The sequence below is a fragment of the Grammomys surdaster genome, unplaced genomic scaffold (genome assembly GCF_004785775.1).
Source record: "Grammomys surdaster isolate TR1022 unplaced genomic scaffold, NIH_TR_1.0 166, whole genome shotgun sequence".
NCBI classification, from domain to species: Eukaryota; Metazoa; Chordata; class Mammalia; order Rodentia; family Muridae; genus Grammomys; species Grammomys surdaster.
The window spans coordinates 15,299,931-15,325,278 of record NW_021604614.1 but is presented as its reverse complement, the minus strand read 5'-3'; positions in this window follow the sequence as shown (position 1 = coordinate 15,325,278).

The window sequence follows — 25,348 nt, the reverse complement described above, 5'->3', positions numbered from 1 at the left end:
GGAGAGGGGAGGGAGGAGGGAAAAGAGGAGGGAAGGAGAGGGGAGGGAGGAGGGAAAAGAGGAGGGAAGGAGAGGGGAGGGAGGAGGGAAAGAGAGGAGGGAAGGAGAGGGGAGGGAGGAGGGAGAGAGAGGAAGGAAGAAGAGAGGAGAGAGGAGGGAAAGAGAAGAAAGTCGAGGGGAAGGAGGAGGGAGAGAGGGGGAGGAGTGAGAGGAGAGAGGAGGGAGGAGGAATAGAGGGAATAGGTCTGGAAGGAAAGAAGGAAGGAAGACAGAGGGAGGAGAGATAGAGGGAGGAAGATGGAAAAGGGGAGATGAACAGAAGAGGAGGGTAGAGAGAGGAGGGAGGAGGGAGGAGGGAGAAAGAATAAAGAGAGAAAGAAGTAAGTGTGGAAGAGGGAGGAATAGAGAATGAAAGAACATTACCAGAGCCCCAGGGCCAGGCTTCTCTATTAGATGCTTAGACCTTGGGGAGTTGTCAGAGGCAGACCTTGGGAAGTCTATTCCCTCTGGATCCTCTTCTCCCATATTCCAGATTTACATCACTGCCCCAATCCCTGTCCTATTTGGCCAAACTCAGCAGGAAGCCGGCTGACCTGGCTGTTGGGCAAACACAGCCTTTGCAGTAAGGTTCAGGACACGCCCACTGGGCAGGACCAGGACAACCAGTAAGTGCCTTAGCCAAAGTTTGGGCCCAGGTCTTTGCCTGGACACAACAGGCCACCCCAGATTTCTTCAAGGAGAAATGGCCTGTCATCTCAGGTGGAGACAGGGAAGGTTCCATGGCTAATGAGGCCAGATAAGGATGGATGCTAGGCTCCATGGCCAGGCATCGGATTCTAACACCAACTCGGGCGACTAGAAGCAAATGGTTTCATCTCTCTGAGCCTCAGTTTCCCTCTCTGGAAACTAAAAGCTGGACCCACACAGCTGGGAGCCCTGATTCAAGTGTTAGCGAGCACCTGGCTCGTGTGTTCAAAACCCAGATGACACCCTCTCTCCATCATCAACAACCTTGCCTGACCCACAGCCTCTCACTCGATTGTAGAATCACTGGAGGGGTGTCCTCCAAAGGACACGGCTCCAGCAAAGAAGAAAACAGAGTCCTCAACTTTATCTTCAAAGCTGTCCTGGGCATTACACACACACACACACACACACACACACACCCCACTCCACCAGATGGTGTTAGTATTCTGTCTAAACTCCACCGCCACCGTAACCTGGCAGCAGCCAGGTATGCTCCTCCCCACAGTTACCTGGCAACATCAAGGTAGGCCTGCCCACTATAAAAGGGGCTGCTTGGCCCCTCCTCTCTCTCTTGCTCCCCTTATTCCTGCGCCTGCAGGTTCTCCTCTACCCCCTCCTCCCTTCCCTACCCCCTCTCTCTACGTGGTCATGGCCGGCCTCCACTTCTCTCTTCTCTCCACCATTCCTCCCGTTTCTCTCCCCACCTTTGCCCTCCGCCCTAAATAACCCCCCCCACCTCATGGAACCGTTTGGTCTGGCGTTATTTGTCTAAACTATGCGAGAAAATCTAACAGATGGCCCCACCATGGCTGGCCAGTGTGTGGTCCACAGTCCTGACCATCTTGGCCTAATTCCTGAACCCTTCCAGAACGTCTCTAGGTGGTCTCCCTATGGATCAACTAAAGTAGACCCTCTCTCAGACTTTCCTCCAACCCCGTTACTCTCTCCACTCCCTCAGGACCCCAGGAGCTCTGTTGAACAACCCGGCCACAAACCACTCCCCTCAGTGCCTATCAGGAAGGCCAGCCTTCAGCATACACATCAGCTCCCTACACCCTCCAGAACCCACAGGGAACCAGTGCTCACCCCACGCCCCAGAGCAGGCCTCAGGCCTGAGATGAATGGGGATTAGGGTGGCTCTCTTCCAAGGGAGAGCTTCAGGGCTCGGCAGGTTAGACCTTGTCAAATGAAGGCCTCTACCTCCCCACACACACACACAAAGTGAGTCTCAGGAGCATGCCAGTCTCAGGGAGCAGTGAGGATCCAGGCTACCTGGCTCTCCAGAATGCCACTTTCACAGGGATGCATGGGGCTACCACAAAACAAGTACAGGTGGTCAAGTGACCACTGGTCAGATGCTCAGCCCTGAAGGTCACAGCGCCAAGCGCCCTGGTCTGAGCTCCAACCCCAGGCAAGGTCACGGTAAAGGAAGTCATTCCTGAGATTAAAGAGCCCGTGGTGTTTATCTGATCAAAGCCCCAGCCTGAGAGTTTTCACATCTGCTGAAAACCTCCCCAAAACTACCAAGTAAACAGCAGATAGCGGCAGCTATGTTACAGGGCTTTTCGTTTTCCTCTCTAGACCGTCTGGCTGGGCAGGAAGAAAGCAGGCTCCTGAAACAGCAAAGCCGTATCAAAACTTGATTGAAATATTGGCTTTCTTTGGGCCCCAAAGAAAACCTTTCTCTATAATTAAATGTCATCTTTCTAGAAGACTTAATTAGAAAGCCTTCTGGAGAGAAATTCCCCAAATGCCTTTGACGGGACAGGATCTGCCATTGCTAAATTAGAAGAGAGGAAGGTGACATAGATGCCCGGCCAGAGAAAAGCCAAGTCTCCTCAGCCTCCTCAGCAGGGGGGAAACTGGAATACAGAAATGAAGCAATGTCTCCCCACTCCCCATCTGTAAGGAGGCCTCTGGAGTGCACCCGTGGGTGATTGAGCGTTTAGAGTACAACCGTTCCCTTTTAAACAGTCCAAACAGAGAGTTGAGCCTTTGACGACCAAAAGCATCAGAATGGGTTTTGCGTTTGATTGGCTGTTTTTCAGCACTCACGTGAAGTGACTGTCATTCTCTGACTATGAAATGTCTGGGCTCGGAGTCTCCAAAAAGATGGCGGATGACAATCTGCATGTGTGCCCCCTCCTCCACCTTTCCCTCCCTTCCTCCTCTTTCCCTCCTCCCTCCGTCCCCGTCTCTGATTCATCCATACCATAAAATGAAATGAACTGTAAAACTCAGACCTCCTCTCCACAAGGAATGAAAGACTCTCTTACCCTGCATCCGCAGTGCTCAGCATCCCCAAAGACAGCCCTCTCCGGCCGAGCCCCTGCGGAGGAGGCCCCTGTGGAGGAGGCCCCTGCGGAGGAGGCCCCTGCGGAGGAGGCCCCTGCAGAGGCCTGGGGCTCTGCACCATTAGTTTTCAAACAGTGACACTCAGACAACTCCCTATTCACGCAGTGAGTGACTGGTACCCTGTCCAGCCAGTCCCCACTAGGGTTGTAGCAGCCCAGGACAGTGTGCAAATTGCTGGGATCAGAGCCCAGATGGAACACCAGTGGTCCTCCGGGACTCTCTCGATTCAACTGAAGGTAGGCCACATCCAGGGGCTTTGACTGTGAGTCTAAATGACAACACGGCTCTACTGTGTGGATTGATTTGCCTTCTTCAGCAGATGTGTTTTATAATCATGGTTTTTTGTGTCTTGGGCTTCTGAGTTGAGTGCAGCTTCACAGAAAATGTACTGTAGGGCTGGTGAGGTGGTGCACCACGGGGAGAGGGGCTTGAGGCCAAGTCTAAGGACCTGAATCCTGGGACCCACATGGTGCAATAGAAGGATCATCTCCTGCAAGTTTTAAGTGGCCCTTTGACTTCTCCATGTACGTGGACATGCATGCATGTACACACACATACACACACACACAGTTAATGTTAAAATTTTAAAAAGCTATTGTAAAGAAAGAACTGATCGACCCGAATGAAAGGTTAGTGTTTCCCAAACCAGCGAAGGTGTTTTATGATTGTTTATTTCTTTTTCTTTTCTGGTCATGGATAACAGTCCCTCTCAAACTGACATAAACAAATTCTGCATGGTTGTCTTTGGGGACGCCGAGCACTAAGGATGCGGGGTAAGAGTCTTTCATTCCTTGTGGACAGGAGGTCTGAGTTTTACAGTTCATTTCATTTTATGGTATGGATGAATCAGAGACGGGGACGGAAGGAGGCAGGAAAAAGGAGAGAGAGAGGGAGAGAGGGAGGGAGGGAGGGAGGGAGGGAGGGAGGGGAGGGAGGGAGGGGGGAAGGGAGGGGCACACATGCAGATTGTAATATGCATATGCATAGAGAACTCTGTACTTCACTGAAGCCCTGGCATGGTCTTCGGGTAAAGTTTAATCAACCAACAAAACCATATCAAGGCTTTTACAATCTTTGTTGTTTGTTTATTTGTTTTTGTTTTGTTTGAAACAGGGACTTACTATACAGCTCTGACTGTCCTGGAATTCACTGCCTCTGCCTCCAAGTGCTGGGATTAAAGGCACACACCACCACCACAGCTGGCTAAGATTCTATCTGTAATCTCTAAACATTAGCCTCACTTCTTGCCTATTTGACCCGATGCAATAAGTGCTCCCAATAAAAGCAGTTAGGGTTCAAACTAGACAGAAATTAGGTATCTCTCAAGTCAAGTGAGTCCAGAGCTGGATCAGCTCCCTGACAGTCACCAGTAACTAACCTACCTTTCTTCTTTTGCCAACTTTAGCATGTGACTTTCGTCCTCAATAATGCCTCCTGGTCACAAAATGGCTGCTGGAGCGCCAGCCATAGCATTCACATTTTATACAGGAAAAACATTGGAGAAGAGAATACACAAAAAGCTCCTGTGTGCCAATCAGTTCGGTCTCCCTTTAAAAGTTTCACGAGAAGCACCATCCAGCGTATCCGTTTAGGTTTCTCTGGTTCCTTTTGTCCACGAACGAAGTCAGGAAGTGCAATCTGCTTGGCTCACGACAACACAGAGACCCAGCAGTGATTAAGATGCAAAGTTGACTATGGGGTAAGCCACTAGCAAAGTGTTCTACAGCCGTCTGTAGAAGGTGCAGACTACAGAATCTGGATTTTCAGTCTGATCGAGTCACCCACTGAGCTCACCTTTCCAGAGCCCAGAATTTTTTATTCCTGAGAAAGGCTTCTATCTGGCCATCACAGTTAGTCCCAGATCCACCTGAAGACATGTGCATGTGTGTGTGTGTGCGCGTGTGTGTGTGTTAAATATGCACATGGATGTTAGAGATTAATGCTCAATAGCTTCGACCACTCTCCAAGTTATTTTTTAAATTATTTTATGATTTTGTATACCGGCACTTTGCCTGCATATATGTATGTGACCATGGACGTGTCTGGTGCCCACTGAGGTCAGAAGAGGGTATTAGACTCCCTGGAACTGGAGTTACAGAAGTTGTGGGCCACTTTGTGGATGCTGGGAACTGAACCAGAGTCTCCTGGAAGAGCAACACATGTTCCTAGTTGCCAAGCCATCTCTCCGACCCCAACGTATTTTTTGAGACAGAGTCTCTCACAGAACTGGAAGCTCTCTCTTGGCTAGGCCGACTGGCCAGCGGGCCCCAGGGATTCACCTGTGTCTGCCCTCACACCAGGGCTATGGTTACAAATGTCACCGTCACACCTGGCTTTTTACATGGGCGCTAGGGATTGAAACTCAGGTCTCCGTGATTGGGCAGCAAGTCACTTCAGCTGCTGGCTCAGACACGTCACAGTGCCCTCATGAAACTCCACCACTAAATTATCACCGGTACAGCTAGACTTCATCTTAAAAGGAGAGAGAGGCAGGGACAGTGAGGGATGGAGAGAGAGGGGAATAGAACCAGTTAAAATTTGCTGCTGGGCTAGAAAGATGATTCAGGGGCTCAGAATACTTGCTGTTCCAGAGGGGACCTGGGTTGGGTCCCCTGCACCTATGTCAAGTGGTTCACAACTGCTGATAACTTTAGGATCCAGTGTCATCTTGTGGCCTCCAAAAGCACATAAAACACACACATTACACACACACTTATACACACACACGCACACACACACAAATCTTTTTAGAAATCCATTTCAATTCCACTTAATGGGACCCGCACCTTGTTTATGGAATTCCAATGCATAAAAGCAGAGACATAAACTCCAGAGCACTAACCACCCCTATTCCCAGCCACCTACTGTCTTCACTGCACTGAGTCACCGGGAACTCAAGCTTACAGCATTGAATGTAGTTTCCATCTCCAGTGGAATCGCCATGGCTACAGCAGCCTCCACAAGGACACGTGGGGATTAACCGCTCTTCCCATGGAATCGAAGTGAGCAGACCCCACTAGAAGACAAAGTAATTAACCAGTCTTATTCCTGTGAGCCACAAAGCCACAGCAAGCTCCCTCCATTCATCTACCAAAGGATGCTGCTGTGCTCCCATTTGTCAGCCCAGGGAATTTATATTGAATGGTAAATGCATTAATGTCACCCTATCTCTTCCCAGGCATGTCATATCTTTACAATCTGGCTTTGAGTCTGTTTGCTCCCCTGAGATCTTGCTGCCCGGCACTACTGACATCACTCGCCTCCTCTTGGACCATTTAAAGCTTAACTTCTCTCCGTTGCAAGAGTCAGATCTTTGAAGATCATGAACCATGTCCCATAAAAGGCACAGGCAAGAATTCAGAGCCTCCTCTGGGCCACTGAAGCTCTGGGAATAGTAAGGACCAGGACTCATGATGGATAGTGTTACAATCTGTCTAGGTAAGGCTAGGAAGACTATCTCAGTTGGTAAAAATCCAGATATGTGCCTAATAATCCCAGAACTGAGGAGGCTAAAGCAGGACACTGCCTGGAGTTTGCTAGGTCTCCATGAGAGACCGTGTCCCAAAAACTAAAGCAGGAAACTATTGAGAAAGATACCTGATCTCAACCTCTGGTACATATCACGTACAGGTACATGTTTGGGAGGGAAGACAGAGAGCAGAAGAGAATCTCCAAACCTAGACACCCTTGAGGAATTTCCTCTGCTGCTTAGAGCCTTTGTTCTCAGCAGCTGGTAGCAGAATCTATGCTCCGCCATGACAGCGACTTTGCTAAGTGGCCTCTGCGCGGCTTTTAGCTTCCTCCTTGCGATGACATGGAGACATAGCCCTGCGCTCACACCTGTCAGTCACGGGAAGAGACACCAGAGCTCAAAGAAGCAGCAGCAAGGCAGTGCCAGAGCTGTGATTTCAACTCAGGTCCATATAACCCCAGCTCTGCACACCGGACTGAGCGAGAGGTGCTGGGCTCCTAGGCTCCATCTTGCTCACGGAACAGAGCCTTGCCAGTCAGCCTGCTATCTGGCTTATTGTATCCAGTGCCATGTCTGAGGATGCCTATTACATACACCTCAAGACATTCGGTGGCTTTCACTGCTCAGTCCTAGGCCTATCTCTCTTCCAGCTGAATCAACCCAAAGTGACATTTCAAGTGACTGTAACAGCCCGTTCTGCTACTTTGTAACAGCCCTGTTCTGCTGCTCAGGGTCTAGCATGAGAGAGAGTGGGGATAGAGGGGCGAGAGATGCAAAAAAATGGAGACAAGACAGAGTCTGATCAAGTCTCTTTTTATTGAAAGGAAATCCTGGGTATTTATACCCTTTACCTTGTACCTTGCCCTCATGGACAAGCACAGCTGAAGGCACTACGTCATGTGCCTAACAGCGTGGAAACCATGTGCACCTAGCTAGCAGTGTGGAGATCACGTGCGCCTAGCTGCTGGCAGCACAAAACAGCAAAACAAAATGTTTATCAGAGTGTGCTCAGCTGTTGCAGGCTGTTTGAAAACAAGTCTCTTGCCAGGGTATATGGCTCGAGATGGCTGTAAAGATGACAGCCGCTTTCGGCTAAGAGTCGGCTCCCAACAAGTGACCACCTTGAAGTGTGAACCTCTGGGACAGAATTCCACAACCATTTCTCCTGGAGGAAGCCTGGCCCTCACCAAGGCAGAGCCAGAAATCCTGTGTCATAAGACAAAGCACATGCCTGCGAGAGAATCGCTTGTAAGACAGAACTTGAGGAAACAGATCTACCAGCAAGGGTTAGTCTTATATCTGCAGGTAGCACCCCAAGCTGCCCTACCTCCTGTGAGACCCCTCTGCATGCAGCTGTGGGTATCTGTCAACAGTGTCTGGGTGCTGGCATGGAGAAGTGCCTCACGGCAGTTCCATAGCCCTGCCACCTCACCACTGAGGGATGTGAGAGGAGGGTTGTCATTTTCTTCCCATGCCATCACAGCAAGAGATGTCACCCGTCCCACAACAGTGCCCAGTGGTATTAATGCACTTGAGTCCCTTGACAGGGGGTGACACATGCCATTATGGAAAGGCAGAGATCCTGGAGAGGAAGTGTGTGCACTGTCATGAAACGCCCCTACTGCCACAGTAATCCTGACAGCCCTCACCACCACCTTGTTCCCCAGTTGGACCTCAATATGGACTGTAGGCATAGTTCTTAGAACCAAAAAAAAAAGTTTCGTGTGTGTGTGTGTGTGTGTGTGTGTGTGTGTGTATGTATATAATATATATTATCTTTTTGAGACATGTTCTTGCTGTGTAGCCCAAGCTAGCCTCCAGTTCCAGCTCTTTCTTGCCTCTGTGTCCTGAAAGCTGGGACTTAGCGTGGAAAAACCAATGGATTTTCATCCAATTAAAATGCTATGGGCAGGTTGCTAATTACTCCCCGGTGTCTGCTATTGATGAAGTTGCAGTAGGAAGCATGGCCACCTAGCTAGAGACTAAATTACCCACATGACTTGGAATAGCCAGTGGGATGCCAGCAGAAGCAAAGGGGCACCCCTTAAAGGCTCCTCTTAGCAGAATGTGCGTAGTGCTGGCTGGGAAGCCAGAGCCAGGACCAATGACAGGAACTTGGAGGTGGATACATATAGAAGTGTGGATTCAGTGGAAACCTTAATAATGGGAAGAAGGTGCTAACCATGTGGCTATCCAGAGAAAGGAAGCAGCATGCAGAGCATGTCAGACTTCATGAAAATACCCATTCAGTGACGTAACCACTGGACACTGTCAGAGAAAAGTACCAAGGATTCTTCTTGGAGGACATGAATGGATTCCATTCTTCCTGGAGGAGGCAGGAAGGGTCCACTGAGGAGACGAGAAGTCGTTTTGGGGAGACGGAAAGAGGGGCTGGCTAGATGGCTCAGAGGGTAAAGGTGTCTGCCAGTAAGTTGACGCCCTGAGTTCAATCCCCAGGTCTCATGTGGTGGAAAGAGACTATTGAGTATTGGCATCTTTATTTACCAAGCAGAAATAACAGGTCACGGGTCTATGCGCAGACTCCAGGTCTTGGGGAGCTGCACGTAGCATTACAATAGACAGCAAGACCAAACCTCAACAAAGTACACATAAGCCAAACTGAATCTGTTGTCCTTCAGATGAGGGCATAGAGAAGCAGCATGCAGTCTGCGCCTTGCCACTTCATTACCCGTGGCAGACATTGTTAATCAATCACAGCACTGCTGAGCTGAGTAAGGCCTTAAATCCTCATCCTCCACTCCATCAATTTCAATCCATTCCAATGGGATGTGAGAGAAAAGAGGGCGGATGTGAGTCATCACCAGACTCATTGAAAGTCCCCTCTTACGGCTCAGAAAAAGAGGAAAGAGAAAGTAATATAATTGGGCTTCTATATATGTCTGCCAGGAATCTCGGTCTCCCCCGCCCTCTTGCATGAGATTGGCCCCAGCTGCAGGCCATCTCTCAGAGGATGGCAGAGTTTAGAGACTGGGGAAGATTAGCTGAAGGTTGGGGAGACTCCCTCTGTGCAACTATGGGGATATCCCCATCCATACTTGGGTGAGACCTTCTAGTGAGGCAGCTGTATTAAGCTGTGTTCCTGTGAGTGAACTCTTCACTCACGCTCTGTAAGAAAAAAACAAGAAACTCATTGGTTCCCCAGGCTGGACTCTGGTCTTTCCTTGTATCATCGGGGGGTGTGGGGAGTCTGTCTGTGTCTGCCTAGGAAATTTCACCCCGTAAGTTTCACTCAAAGCAAAGAGCAATGGTCGGAAGTAGTGTTGCACGCCTTTAGTCCCAGCACTCAGGAGGCAGATCTCTGTGAATCTGAGGCCAGCCTGCTCTACAGACTGAGTTCCAGACCAACCAGGGCTACAAAGAGAGGCCCTGTCTGAAACCTTTTAACTAGAAATAAATAAAAACTGATTATAACTCATACCCACCTTGTACTGTCACTCAAAGACTTTCAAGCTGATTGAGCCTCCCTTCAGCATCTTCCTAAACTGAATATTTATCCAGCATCCGACATACTCAGGCTTCGCCTGCCATGGGGATTTTGTACCACAAATCCCTTTTAGTCTTATAAAAAACATAATCTTCAAGATGGCTATGTCTTGTTTACTCACCCAGCTGGGTTTTTATGTTTTCTGCAAACCTTAGAGAATCTTTCTCCATACAAATATCTTCCAAAAATAGGGCTTGGAACAAGCCTGGGTTGATTAGGGTGAAAGAAGAAGAAGAACTGGCACGTGCCTGTTAGTTGTTCTTGCTGCAGATGCTCACAGATGTTTGGTTCTGAAATAGCAGGGAAGTCAAGAAACACAGAATCTCAGCCTTGGGTTGAGAGACACGGATGGGCGTGGCACTCAGTTACTGAGGTAAAGGAGTATGCAAAAGAACACTACAGATGGAAAAGAGAATTGAAAGCCACTGTGGAGATCGAGTGTGCTACCCTGAGAGTGTGGGTGGAGCCATGAGGGACACCTGATGGGAAGAGATTCCCCATTGCTTTGAGAAAGTACTGTTTGTATTTTTCCCGTGTGTGTGTGTGTGTGTGTGTGTGTGTGTGTGTGTGTGTGTGTGTGTACATGTGTGTGGTGCATGAACATGTTCAAATGAGTATGTGTATATGTGTGTGGAAGTTGTGGAAGCCTTTCAATCAATTTCTCTCCACCTTATCCTCTGACCAAGGTCTCTCGCTGAACCCAGAGCTCATCAATGCAGCCAAGGTTGACTGGCAGTGAGCTTCAGGAATCTGCTGTCTCTGCCCCTGTCTCCTCCGTCCCTGCACTGAGCTTGTGGGTATATGCCCCCATTCCTGGCTCTTACGTGCTGTGTGTGTGTGCTGGGGATCTGAACTCAGGTCTTCAAGCTTGTCGAACATTTTTACCAACAAAGCCATCCTCCTGCTCCAGCCCTGTATTATGGTAATAAACTGTGTAATTTGTTTCTTAAACTCTTTGTGTGTGTGTGTGTGTGTGTGTGTGTGTGTGTGTGTTCTTATTCTTTAGAACTCCCACGTGGCTGAATATTTTGTAAACCTAAGGCCTCAACTTTCAGACACATACTTAAGTAGCCTGTGCTTTCCTTTTTTTTTTTTTTTTTTTTTTTTTTTTTGGTTTTTCGAGACTGGGTTTCTCTGTGTAGTCCTGGCTGTCCTGGAACTCACTCTGTAGACCAGGCTAGCCTCAAACTCTCGAACTCAGAAATCCGCCTGCCTCTGCCTCCCAAGTGCTGGGATTAAAGGAGTGCGCCACCACCGCCCGGCAGCCTGTGCTTTCCTTATGCTTGAGTCATAAGAAATTACCAATGTTTGCCCACTGTTGACCTTCAAAGGCCTTAGCCATGTGTTTGTTACAGAATATAGACCTACAATCAATTTACCCTAAATGAGCTAGTCTGATTGACCCTAACTTAGCTTTCCTCAGTCATGGATAATTAAGAACAAAATACGGGGGCAGGGAGCTGCCCAGACAACTCCAAAGTTAAAAGCAATGGCAGCTCTGCCAGAGGTTCAATTCCTGACACCCATATGAAGCCTAACAACCAGCTAGAACTTGAGGTCCAGGGAATTCCATGTCCTTCTCTCCCTTCTGTGGACACCTACATTCACATGTGTGCACACAAATAAAAATGAAATAAAATTAAAAAAAAAACTAAAAGAAAATGAGTACTTGTATAAGAACATATTTGTGTGTGCATCCATGTGTGCATGCTTGTGTGTGCATGTGTGTGTACATGTGTGTGCATCCATGTGTGTGTGCATGCCTGTGTGCATGAATGTATGTGTGTGCACATGTGTGTCCATGTGTATGTATCCATGTGTGTGTACATGTGTGTGTGCATGCATGTGTGTGTGTGTGTGTGTTCACACACATGCCTGCACTTCCTTTAACTCCTTTAAAGGGTGATGACACCCTTTAGGGAACAAAATTAGTGTTAACCTAAGACCTCAGACGAAGGGGAACTAAAAAGAGATCTCAGTAGAAAGTGGGTGAACACAGCATCGTAGCCATCACAGAACAATCACACAGGGGAGGCACCTGGAATAATGCTCACCAGAAATCTGTGGCCAACAGAATCACAAGGTGTGTGTTACTGATATGAGAGCACTGGCCACACATCTAAAGTGTTCGTGTAGCTTTCAAGACCTAACAGACACCACACACCAAACAAATAAAAATAAATTGATGTCACATATCATAGAACATTCCAGAACAGAGGGGAAGGAGGAAGTTACCGTGCGAGGCTGTCCTCAGCCCACCTCAAGTCTTTTCAATTGAGAGTCATCCCTGAAGACATGGCTCTCTCTGGTCTACATGAGAATTTAAAGGAGACCCATGACAGCCGGGGATGCTCAGAGATTGAGCAGTGATTTTTATCTAGGGCAGATTGTGCCAGATTCCCATGCATGCAAATTCCCATCCTGTCCTGGAGCAGTGCACTGTGTTTGTCTGTCTGTTTTATATCCTTTTGCTCAGTTCTCACTGTGTAGCCCTGGAACTCACCATGCAGACCAGCTGGTCTGGAACTCACAGCAATCCTCCTGCCTCTACCCTTCAAGTGCTGGGATTACAAGGATGCACCTCCATACCTGGCAGAACTGTGGGATTTTGAGGAGTTTTGTTTTGTTTTTCATTTGTGTGTGTGTGTGTGTGTGAGTGTGTGCGTGTGTGTGTGTGTGTGTGTGTATAGGTCAGAGGATAACTTGTGGAAGTTCTCTCCATCTACCATGTGAGTCCCAGGGATCACATGTAGCTCAGCAGACTTGGCAGCAGGCAGCCTTGTTCTCCATACCATGTCACCAGCCCTTAAGTGACAACTTTGAGATAGGGTCTCAATATATAACCCAAGCTGGCAGTTAGTTCTCCATCCATCCTCCTGTCTCAAACTGACTGCTAGGATAACAGGTGTGTGCCAACACACACGCACACACATACACACTCACACACACTCACATGTATAAACCCGTGCACACTCACACACACACATACACACACATGCACACACACATACATACTCATATGCACACACACACATTCACACTCACACACTCACATGTATACACCCGTACACACTCACACACACACACTCACACACATACACACACACTCACACACACTCATGACTCAACTCAAACAAGGTTCTTTTCTTGTGATGGTTAAAAAAAAATCCACGGCATGTGTGCCTGTGTCCTTTTATGTACATGTGCTTGCAGTGCTCACATGACTGCACAAACTGTGCCTCAGTTTCCCCTTTACCAAACTGGGGAGGATAGTCGCCCCTCAGTGCTACTGTGAGCGTTGGACCTCTGTCCAAACTCTGGTGGCCATCTTCTCTGTGCCCAAGTGCTGGTCTGAATGGTGTGCTTGTCACTGTATACTCTCTCTAAAGGGTGTGCCTCAGGATCCACCCTCCAATACCAGCAAGGAGCATAGTGCCTGCACACAGTAGGCGCTCTGGCACACAGTAGGTGCTCTGGCACACAGTAGGTGCTCAAATAGGCAGATGGGCCCACAGCCTCTCCCCACACATGCCAAGAGGGCAACCATTCACCACAAACACTTCTATTCCTGCCTACCTCATCCCCCACATCACTTTAAGGACAAGTCACCATCTCCGAAGTCATTTCTGGTGCCAGTCCCACCTCTCCACCTAACAGTCCCCAACATGCAGCCATCCACCTGCATGCATCCACATCCAGCCATCCCGGGCTCTGCAGGGCTGTATCATCAACACAGTAAACCCCCTCCCCGCTGGGAAAGGCAAGGCAAATTAAGGTAGGATTGGCGCCGTCTCCTTGCTATGCACCTGTCCCCAAGGACCCGGTCACATTCTGGGGTTGCAAATACCCTGTCATAATTGCTATACTTTATTAACTGCTGATTACAGGCCAGGCAGAGCTGGATAATACCCGTACATCTTCATTTACTCTGGTGGCCACTCTGCTTCTCGGTAAAATCAGGGGCTTTGAAATCAGACAGATCCAGGTTGAAACCCCTGCTCTGTGGCTCATTACATGACCTTGAACTGGTGACCCATCTTCTAGGACCTCAGTTTTCTTGCCCATAAAGTGGGGGGTGGGGAAAACTACCTGGAAGTGTTCAGGCTTTGAGATCTAGAGGGACTCTGAGACCTATGGGGTAAGACATGCCTTAGAAGAGTTATTAACACTATGGACAAACAGACAGGCAGGCAGACAGGCAGACAGGCAGACAGGCTGGCAGATAGGCAGACAGGCAGGCAGGCAGGCAGGCAGACAGACAGGCAGGCAGACAGGCAGACAGACAGGCAGACAGGCAGACAGGCAGACAGGCAGACAGGCAGACAGGCAGACAGGCAGACAGGCAGACAGGCAGAGACAGGCAGGCAGACAGCAGGGTAGTGGCTCTGATGGAAGTTCAGGCCCATGAGGCAGAGTAGTGATTCACTTCTTTTAGGTCTCAGTCAAAGGGAGAGGTTCCATGTCACATGGTTGATGAACAGATCACAGCTCAGACTATACTAGGCTGCCCCTGACCCCTGGGCAGCAGCAAGCAGGATCCTGCTTTCAGGGAGGGAGTACCATTCCCAGGATGAAAGGGAGGAGCAGTACTGTTAGTTCAAGTATACCCATTATACAGGTTTGGTATGTGACACTGCCCAGAGTCTGGCAACCTGAGGTCTACAATCTCTCATGGAAAAATGAGAATGGCTGTTGCCGTTCTGGAATGTGGGCACCTGGGGAATCTCCTGGAGACTCTTAGACAGGCTCTCTGGGTAAGAGAGTTATTTCCTTCACATCAGCTGTAAAAGGACGCAGCAGGTAGGCATGGCCTGATTAGCCTGTAACCTTTGAGCCTCACATGACCTACCTACCATAGAAGGAGTGGGAGAAGGGAATGGCAGGAGGCCCCTAAGTTGATGTACAAAGCCAGAGCTGGGGGTATCGGAGCTGATGGTATGTAGGCGGGGGTGCAGCCTGTGGTTCTCACAGTGGGGTTTTCAACTTGGATCTCCCCACAAGCAACAGCCGGGAAGCCAAAGGCAAGAGGACCTAAAGTTGAAGTCCAGCCTGGACCACTGTGGCATTGACACCCACAGGGGGTAAGGTTTTGTTCAAAGCTATGTTGTCTCACATGCCTCAGAAGCTGGAGCAGATGGCAGAAGCTAACACTTCACCTTGTGGTGAACAGGAAGTATAGAGCAAGATAGGCAAGGGACAGGTAGGAGAGGTCCCCAAGCATCTGTCCCAGTGATCCACTTGAGCTAGCCCTCTCCTCATAAAGGCTCCAGAAACTTCCAAAATAGCTTGAAAACAAACATTCAACACACCTGCCTTAGAGGGTCATCTCATACTCAACAATTGCAGCAGCTGAGTGAGATCTAGTCTCAAAATAAAAAGGGGTGGGAGGGGAGACAGAGAGAGGAGGGAAGCGGGAAGAGAGTCGGAGGAATAAGGGGAAGAAAGAACACTCCAGAGAAGCTAATTGCCCTAGTTTGTTTTCTGTTGCTGTGGTAAATACTGTAATCAAAACCAACATGGCGGGGTGGGGAGAGAGAAAGGGCTTATTTTCTCTTACGATTCCCAGGTCTCAGTCCATCCCTGAGAGAGAGAGCAGAGCAGAAGCCACTGAGGAAGAAGCTGTGCTTACAGGCTTACTCTCCAGGCTCCTGACTTTTCTAATGAATCCCATGCAGCCAAGGGAGTGGCTCCGCCCACGGTGGGCTGCGCCCTCCCCACAGGTGCCCACGGGCCAATCTGATGGAGGCATATTCCCAGCATAAATTTCCTCTTTCTAGATGATCTAGCTTGTGTCAAGTTGACAAAAAAGTAACAAGTGAGCTAATTACCTCACCCGAAGTGGGTGGTACAACCACCAGGGGCAAAGAAGGGACTCCAGGTTAGTTTCGCTCATTTTTATATTTTTAAGCGGCTTCTCCGAGGCACAGGTTCCCTCCGCTCTCCAGCCTCCCCTTCATAAATGATCTCCCTGAGGCCTCCACCTCAACGTGCCACCACCGCTGAGCGTCACTCCGCACAAATTCCAGGCCGAGGGGACCTCTTCCAGACTCCAACCCTCTCTCACCCCACCAGGAACTTCTAAGAGACTGGTGAAATTTTTGTGCTATTGAAAATGCAGAATTAACTAAGAAGCCTCCGTGTCCCGTGGCCCCAGCCTTCCCCACTGACTCCTTCAGCCATGCTGGCCGTCTTTCTTCTCCTCAGACATCTGAGCCCCTTCCCTTCTGAAGCCTGCCTGCTCTACTTGGTACAGAAGGAACATGAGTGGGAAACCCAGAGAGCCTCTACCCCATCATTCAAGTCTGGATGGAAGCCACTCCCTGAAGCCTTTACTGCCTGCCTGAGCCAAGGATTAAGACATGGGTACAGCAGGACAGAGGTGGCACATGCCTTTCATCCCAGCTACTGGGAGGCAGAGGCAGGGGGATCTCTGTGAGTTCAGAGCCAGCCACTGAGTTCCAGGACATTCAGAGCTATAGAGAAACCCTATCTCAAAAACAAACAAGCAAGCAGAAAAAAAAAACTGGGCAGAAAGGCTTATTTGGAAGATATATTGGCCCACTTCCCATTACTGTAACACAATACCTAGAGCTGGGTCCTTATATCAAGAAAAGTGATTCTGGAGGTTCAAAGTCCAAGATAGGGAGGCCTCTTGGAAGGGCCTAACAGTGTGCAGTATATTGCAACAAAAATACATATAAGAACCAGAGGTTCTATCTCCAGACAGGAAACTGACCAGGGTAAAGGACCAGCCTGGCTCCTTCTGTAACAAGGGGACGAACCAGCAGGTGTAAAGAGATAGACCTCAATGCTTTGGGGGGCTAGCTTTCCCAATGACTTCCACTAGGCTCCCCTCTCTTTTAAACCCCACCACCTCATTGAGGACCAGCTTCTACATTCGAACCCTTGGATGAACATGCCACGCCCCCTGCTATCATGGAGGGCCATCCAGTACGTTCAGACAGAGATCGAGAAAGGTAGACAGAGGAGGGGGCTTTAGTTAACAATCTACCTCCATGAGCAGTCAGGTTCTGTTCCATGGCATGAGAGCCCTGTCCCGTGTTTTCAATGAGGGGTGTTTGTCCCTCAGCTTTTATCAGTCATCAGTGGAGGTGCCTTCCTAGGGCACCCAAACTCCACAGGACAATCAATCATATGAGCCAAAGGAGAGCTCTCTGCAGCTGGGTTTCACTGGCACCTAAGAAAATCGTCCCTATCAAAAGAAGAGGGAAAAGCTCCAAATGGACCTTCTGGTCTCCAGGGATGCTCTACTGTTCCTGCCATGGTGGGCTTCATAATACTTAGAGAGGCTGTCCAGACACTCGTAAATGCATCTGTTTCTCCCACTAAACAAAAGTTCCAAGTGATTAAGGATTGTATTTGTCCTTCTTCCACCTGCTAAGACAGTTTCAGTTCATACCGATTGAATAATGGATGGATGAATGGATTAGTGGATGGATGGATGGATGGATGGATGGATGGATGGATGGATGGACAGACGGACAGACAGACAGACAGAAAGACAGACAGACAGACAGACAAATGAGTGCATAGATAGGTGGATGGATGGATGGATGGATGGATGGATGGATGGACGGACGGACGGACGGACAGACGGACGGACAGACAGACAGACAGACAGACAGACAAATGAGTTCATAGATAGGTGGATGAATGGATAGATAGATAGGTAGATGAGTGAATGGATAGATGGATGGAAAGATGGATGGATGAATAAATGAGTGTATAGATAGATATGTGGATGGATAGACAGACAAATGGAGGGAAGGATAAGTGGATGTATAGATGGATGGATGGGTGGATAAATGAATGCACAGATAAATGGATGGATGGACAGATGGATGGACAGATGGATATAATTTGGCTGTGCATGCAATTGAGTTCTACTCTTTATGTGCAGTTTTCCATGTTTCTAACTCACCCTTGTATCTATCATTGTTGTGGCTAAAAACAAAACTTTAAGTAAACAACAGACTTAATACCAGCCCCTTGCCATTCTAGGCACCAGAAATGAACTCTTTCTCTCTTTTAGGAATCATCTTAGGATATTTACCTAGTGGTAGAATTGATCCTTCAGAATAACTTGCAGAAAGTTCTACTTTTCTGTCTCACAATTTCTCTTCCACGCGGGCACGCATGTCTTAGTTACTGTTCTCTTGCTGTGAAGAGACACCATGACCGAGGCAACTTTTAAAGGAAAACATTCCATTGAGAGCTTGCTTCTAGTTTCAGAAGGTTAGCCCATGACAATCTCATGGAGAGAGAGAAGAGAGAGAAAGACAGAGAGACAGAGGCAGAAAAAGATAGAGAGACAGAGCAAGAGAGACAGAGAGAGACAGAAAGAGCACCAGACTGGACCTGGTATAGGTATTTGAAACCCCAAACCCAGTGACACACCTCCTCCAACAAGGCCACACCTCCTAATCCTTTCCAAACAGTCTACCAACTGAGAACCAAACATTCAAATATATGAGCTTATGGGGCCATTCTCATTCAAACCACCACAACTGGCCAGCTGGGCAAAAGACTACATTTCCCAGAGTACTTTGCAGCTAGACACAGCCCGGTGACTAATCCCTGCCATTATAATGTAAGCATTTGTGATACAGCCAATACCTAAGTCAAGCCCTTTAAGAGAAGAAATAAATCTACCCATCCCCTCCCCTTTTTAACTGGCTGACATGTGGAACGGTCAGGCTGGCTTGGATTCTGGGATCGGTAACAGTACTCAAGATAAAAACACAAAGCTGGAGAGATGTCTCAGAGGTAAAGGGCACAGCCTGCTGTTGCAGAAGACCCAGGTTTAATCCCCAGCACCTTCAAGGTGGCTCACACAGGACTATAACTCCAATTCCAAAGGATCTGACGCCCTCTTCTGGCCACATATGGCATTGCATGCAGGTGGTGCACAGACATACATTCTGGCAAACACTCCTCATACACATAAAACAAAATCTCAAAAAACATTCAGAAAGACAAAAGACACACAAAGGGAAGAATCTTCCTCTAACAATATCACCAGCCTCCATCCCAGCAGGTGCTTTTATAGTAAGTCTACCTATCCCCTGCTATCCCTGTCCCTAACATGCAGCTGTCTTCAGTCACACCATCTCAAAACCCTGATCTCAGAAACTAGGCAGGGACCAGCCTGGTAGAGGCTGAATGTGAGATAGAGTCCACCCATCTAAAGGTGTTCTGACTTTGAGTCTATAGCATTCAACCCTTCACTGATGTGAAATATTCTGGATTTGACAGTCCTTTAGCTTAAGACTTGAGAAGTCTCTGAAAAGATAGAATTGTTGCAAAATGTACCTGACAACCTCCCAGGGTAGCAAGTGATAGCTTTGCCTCTCCAAAGCTCCAGGAGAGATGGCTGTCCTCAGGTCACCCAAGAGCTGGTAGTTACTTGTGTTTTTGAAACTCTGGACCAAACAAAGTATCCAACCAGGATGGTACCCGATCCCAGTATTCACATCTCAGTGACCTGTGAGTTCTGCTTCTGAGGTGAGAAGGAAATCAAGCCGGAAGGAAGCACTGAGTCCAGGCACTGCAGCTGTATCCCACAGCCGCTCTTGACCTCCAAACTTTTCCATACACTCGGGCAGCTTAGTTGGTATTCATGAGGTGGCTGAGCCTGACCAAGTTCCAGCATTCGCCCCAGGTGGCGTCCCCTCCCTCCCTCAGGCATTGCTCTTACTGCCCAAACAGAAGGCGGGGCAAAGGAAAAGCTGGCTCTGGCCAACAGCATCTGCTTCGCCACTAAGAAATGAGCCGAAGCACCGGCTGCAGGGACGTGAGCCTGCTGTGCATTTCTGAGTGGACACTGTCAAAATAATTAATGGGAACAGGCTCTTGATCGTCCGTTCTCCTTGCTCCTAACGCCACAGCCCTTCTTTCCTGAATTCCATTATTCTCTGTTTTATGGCCTGGAGCCACAGGCCAGTCAGTCCTTTGAGACTGAAAAGGACATCAGAACTCATTCCGCTAACCACACTTTTTGCTTTCTGTCACTCTGCAGTCCAGAACTGGCACCACCTCTCTAGTCCTGGCAAGCATTCTCCCAACTCTACTGAACGGTCTCCAGGTAGAGACACACACTAATACCCAGGAGAGCCTCGGAGTTGAGCACACCCACCTCCTACGGGCTAAGCCACACCCAATTCCCCACAGGCTAAGCCATACCTACCTCTTCCCAAACACAAGCTAAGCCACGCCTACCCCCAACCCCCACAGGCCAACCCACATCCACCTTTACACACACACACACACACACACACACACAGCCACACCCTTCTCCCCATAGGGCAAGCCAAACCCACCTTCCCTAGACTACTTACCCATTAAATGACAGTACAATTAAAGGTGTTTCTATCACCTTCCTTCCTGTAACCCCACAAATTTCATGAGTTCTAGGCTACAGCTAGGAATATCTACAACCATGATCACCCCACCTGGAAACAAAACTTCAGCTGTACCTTTCTTTCTTCCCCAACTGTAGGTCTTTCTCTTTATCCTGCTGCCACAGGGAAGACCTTGAAGTACTCTGCAGCTGGGCACGGCCAAAGGAAACGTCAGGCTTGTTCTCATATTTGGGGCAAAGCTTTTGTGTATCTGTTGTTAACTATGAGGGTGACTATAGACTTTTCATAGATGCCTTCCAGTGTCCTTTCTTCAAAACCATAAATAATGCCATCGTGACTAGTAATATCAGGGTTACTACAAAAAAACAGGGCAAAAAGATTGGACATGAAACTTCAAAAGCTGCTGGGTTAATCCTACCAGCGTCCTCCACAGAGGTAAGGTCTGTGAGGTGTGAGTGAGCAAGAAAGACAGTAAGTCTCCTAATAGAGTTACAAAGCTAACCCTGTCATTAGAAAGGAAAGGAAAGACCTGCCCAGAGCTTCTGAATGACTCCTCTCTTTCCCTTAGGTGTCATCTGTGTGCCACACCGTGTAGCTCAGCTGCCTTCTGTACCAGGGACAGACACACTGCCCATGGGGGGTCAGGGGCATGAGTTGAAAACGGAGACTACTAATCTTGAGTTGGATCACCCCAGCCCAGTGGTTACCACTTCAGTTGTTCTTATGAACATGTGAGGCTCTGAGCTCCCGTTTGCACAGCTATTGACCAGGGTCTGGCAGCACAGGCCCTATAGACAGAGGCGCCGCATGCAGGGCGCAAAAGGGAAAGGGGATCGATTACAACATCCTATCACCTAGCACTTGACAAACTAGGGAGACCTCTGTCTGCCCCCCAAGATCATATCAAACTGAGCCAGGGATTGAACATCAAGGTCAGAGCCAAAGACCAGAATCAGGCTTGGGACTGGATGTGGAAATCAGAACTCAGTTTAAAGATTCATGTGGATTTTTTTTTTCTCCTCCGAATCGATTTCCCCTCGAGCTAGCTACCACTTGTTCTTTTGTTGACACGCTTCTGAGATTGGCCTGCGTTATTTCGGTAGGCCGTGTCTCCGATCTTTAAAGAAGGATTAATTTGTTTACCCTGGAATGCACACGCTCTATTTTTCTTTTCCTCTTGCAAAACGGTTAACCTTTTCAAGTCAAGTCTGAAAATGGAATAGTGTCTGGCAAGCCTCCCAGGCCGATGGATTTTTTGGGGGGGGGGGGGGGTTTAGGACACACACCAAGAACAGAACCAGTCATCTTTGTCTATAGATGAGGGATGCCAAAATTCAGCAGATAAGAACACGGCATGGACCCTTAGATTTCCCACATTAGTGGGGAGGAGAAGAAAGGGAAGATTCGGAGACTTGGGGCTGGAGCTGAAGGAGGTGCTGGAAGCAGATGAGGTTAAAGTCAGAAATAGGAGAAAAGGCCAAGTCTCTGGGACTTTTAGGCCTAGGCAGGAAGCCATGCTGGGAAGACCAGAGGTGGTGGCTTATACTGCCATTCTAGCTTGAAGGAGACCGATATAGGGTCGCCATGAGTTCAAGGCCAGCCTGGGATACATAGTGATCTCTAGACAGTTTGGGATACAATGTAAGACCCCATCTAAGAAGAGAAAGAGAGGAAGAGGGGAGGAAGAGGGGGCCAAGGGGGAAGACAAGAAGGAAACAGGAGGGAGAGGAGGAAGAAGAAGGAGAGAAGGACCTGCAGGGGTCTCCACATGTAGAAGACGCAAGATCCCCTCTCACCTTGTGCAAAAGGCAACTGGAGCCAAAGCCTGAGAGCAAAACAAAAGGGAGACACTCCCAGATCCAGACACAGCAAAAGCTTTCTGAATGGGCTCCTGAGGCTCAGCAAACAATAGAAAGAACTGACAAATGACACTGCACAGAGCTTAAAAGCTTCTGTACCACAAGGGGAGGAATTGACAGACCGCAGAGACAGCTCACAGGATGGGGGAGTCTTTGCAAGCTCTGTATCTTCCAGGGCATTCATATCCAGGATATATGATAACAGAAAATAATAAATACAAAAAAAGAACAAGTCCTTTAATTAACATCAAAATTGAATGGACACTCTACAAAAGAGGGATCAGAAATGGCCGGTATATTCCCCGGGTGGATGTTTCACATCCTCTAGGAAGAGAAGGAAGGGGGTATGAAAGTCAATAGATTGGAATATGATCAAATTATAGACTCTGTGTGTGTGTGTGTGTGTGTGTGTGTGTGTGTGTATGTGTGTGTGTATGTGTGTGTGTATGTGTGTGTGTATGTGTGTGTGTATGTGTGTGTGTGTGTGTATGTGTGTGTGTATGTGTGTGTGTATGTGTGTGTGTGTGTGTGTGTGTGTGTGTGTGTGTCTGTTCAGACATCATTAGGAAGCCTCCGTGTGGGGTGGGACAGGAGAGAGCTCAGCTGCTGCTCTCACAGAGGATCTGAGTTTGGTTCCCAGCACTCACAGCAGGTGACTCATGAGTACTTGTAATTCTAGTTCCAGGGGATCCAGCACTCTCATCTGGATCTGTGGGTATCTGCCCTCATGTGTACAGATACACACACACACACACACACACACCCCACACATGCGTGCACGCATGCACACAAGTCTTTTAAAAACCCCAAACAGTTGATATATGCTAATGAAAGAGAGGGAGAGAGAGAGAGAGAGAGAGAGAGAGAGACAGAGAGAGAGAGAGAGAGAGAGAAGGAGAGTAGGGGAAGGAAAGAAAGAAATTCCAAGTGTGAGAGCCCTTGGTAAAGCCATAGGGATGGACCCCTCCATTGCTACAGTCTATGTAGACAGGGTGGGGCTAAGGTAAGATTCACAGGACCCAAGAGAAATGAAAGCCAAAGATGATTCCTATCATCCAGTGTGACAGTCATCCAGTGTGACAAGTTTCGAACTCACACCCCCCACCCCGTTCATGATGTCAAACTTCAAAGTCAAGGTGAAGGCTGTTGGATGGTTCTAGAACTGCTGGAGATGAGAAGTAGGAACTAAGAAGCCACTGAAGTAGGATGGAATGGTGGCATCTGCCTGCAGTCTCAGTCATAGATAGAGGCAGGAAGACTGGGAGTTCAAGGCTAGCCTCAGCCACACAGTGGGTTTGGGGCCAGCCTGGGATACATAAGACTCTGTCTCAAAAATAACAAAAGAAGAAGAATGGGAGATGGGAGATGAGGAGGGAGAGGGGAGAGAAAAGGATGTTCTCCCAAGATACTAGGATGTCTGGGTGGGGGGGGTGTTGGGAAGAAAACTAAGAATTCTCAAGGAGATTATTCCCACTTCACTTTTCAGAAAGAGGTAAATCTCTATCGGAGACCTGGACACTTGAGGATCGAAGCTTCTCCACTCACAGGGCACAGCCTCATCCCTGCAGACCCAGCTTCAGGTCTTCTTACCATCTTTGTTTCTACAGTCCTGCTCTGACTCCTCCCTCCCCTCACCCCCTCCCACCCTCTCCCCTTCCTGAAGTATCTTTAAAAGACCTGGGGCAGACATCAGTACTGACCAGAGGTGGATGTGTCTCCCCATTGCTGTCTCAAGGACTACTGTGTGTTTATACCTTTGTCCTGAGTGATTTCAAACTGCAGGACAAAGGTGACAAATGTCTGACCCACATTGATAACGGCTTTCTGCCTTACAGTTGATAACGGTCAGTTTGCGCTGCCCTTGAAGTAAGTAAATTAACTGACAAGTCAATGAGGCAGGGGAGGGGGCTGAATTTAGCTCTAAGTTACTTTTTTACCTTCTAGTATGTGAACTATTAAAAGGATTTAAGGATTTATACACATATATTTGCAAATATGTGTGTTACCTGAGTGTGTGTTGCGTGCTTTAAATTTGAACTGATTTCTGGCCTCGACACCTACACAAAGAGACAGAGGCAAAGACAAAGAGTCAGAAAGAGACACAGAGAGACAGAGAAAGACAGAGACAGGGAGAGAGAGAGCTTTTCTAGACTTTAGCAGAAGATGAGTCGGCAGGTGTTTTGTCCGACAGGACGCCCTAAGCATTGATTTTTTTTTCCTGGTAGAGCTGTTGGCAATTGAATTTGTTGTTATCTCTGCATTAAATAAGAGAAAAAAAATGATCTGTGATAGCCCAGGCAGATCAAGTTTCAAGCACCCTTCATTCTTGTCCCCATGCTGGTCTGATCTTTCTGACTTCTAAGGATAGATTGGGGCAGGGTGACAGTGACGAATGCAGACTGTCATCTGGAGAGAGAAACCTTCTCTGGGGTTTGTTTCATTACATGGGGTGCTGAGGTCAGCTTGTTGGCCCTAGATGTCATATTAACATTGCTAACCCAGTTACAAAGGGGCTGTACAAGTGGAAATTCTTTTTCTTTGTTATAAGTGTGTCTGCGTGCACAGGTGTCACACATGACATGCATGTGAACATACAAAACCAACCTCCACTGTGAGTTCCAGGGATCAAAACCCAATCAACAGTCTTGGCTGCCATCCCTTTTGCCCACCAACCCATCTCACAAGCCTTGGAATTCTTTTCATTTATATTTTACAGAAAGGGAAACTGAGGCTGGGAAAGATCAAACAGCCCATGTACAGTCATCAGCGTGGGAAGGGCAGAGGTCACCCTTAAATGACTTGCCAACACGGATGCTTTGGCTCTCAGGAATGGGACCCTCTGTGCCTGTCCAGGCTTCATTTGCATTGTCATCTTTGATGGGACTTGGGACCTGACCACTTTGCTTGCAAGCAAGACTTGTTCAGTCAACAGTAGGGCAGCCTCTGTACATTGTGAAACTGCTTTATCTGGTATACCTCTTCCTCCTCGACAGGTAAAGCTCCAAGGCTTTTCTGTAGAGAGACACCA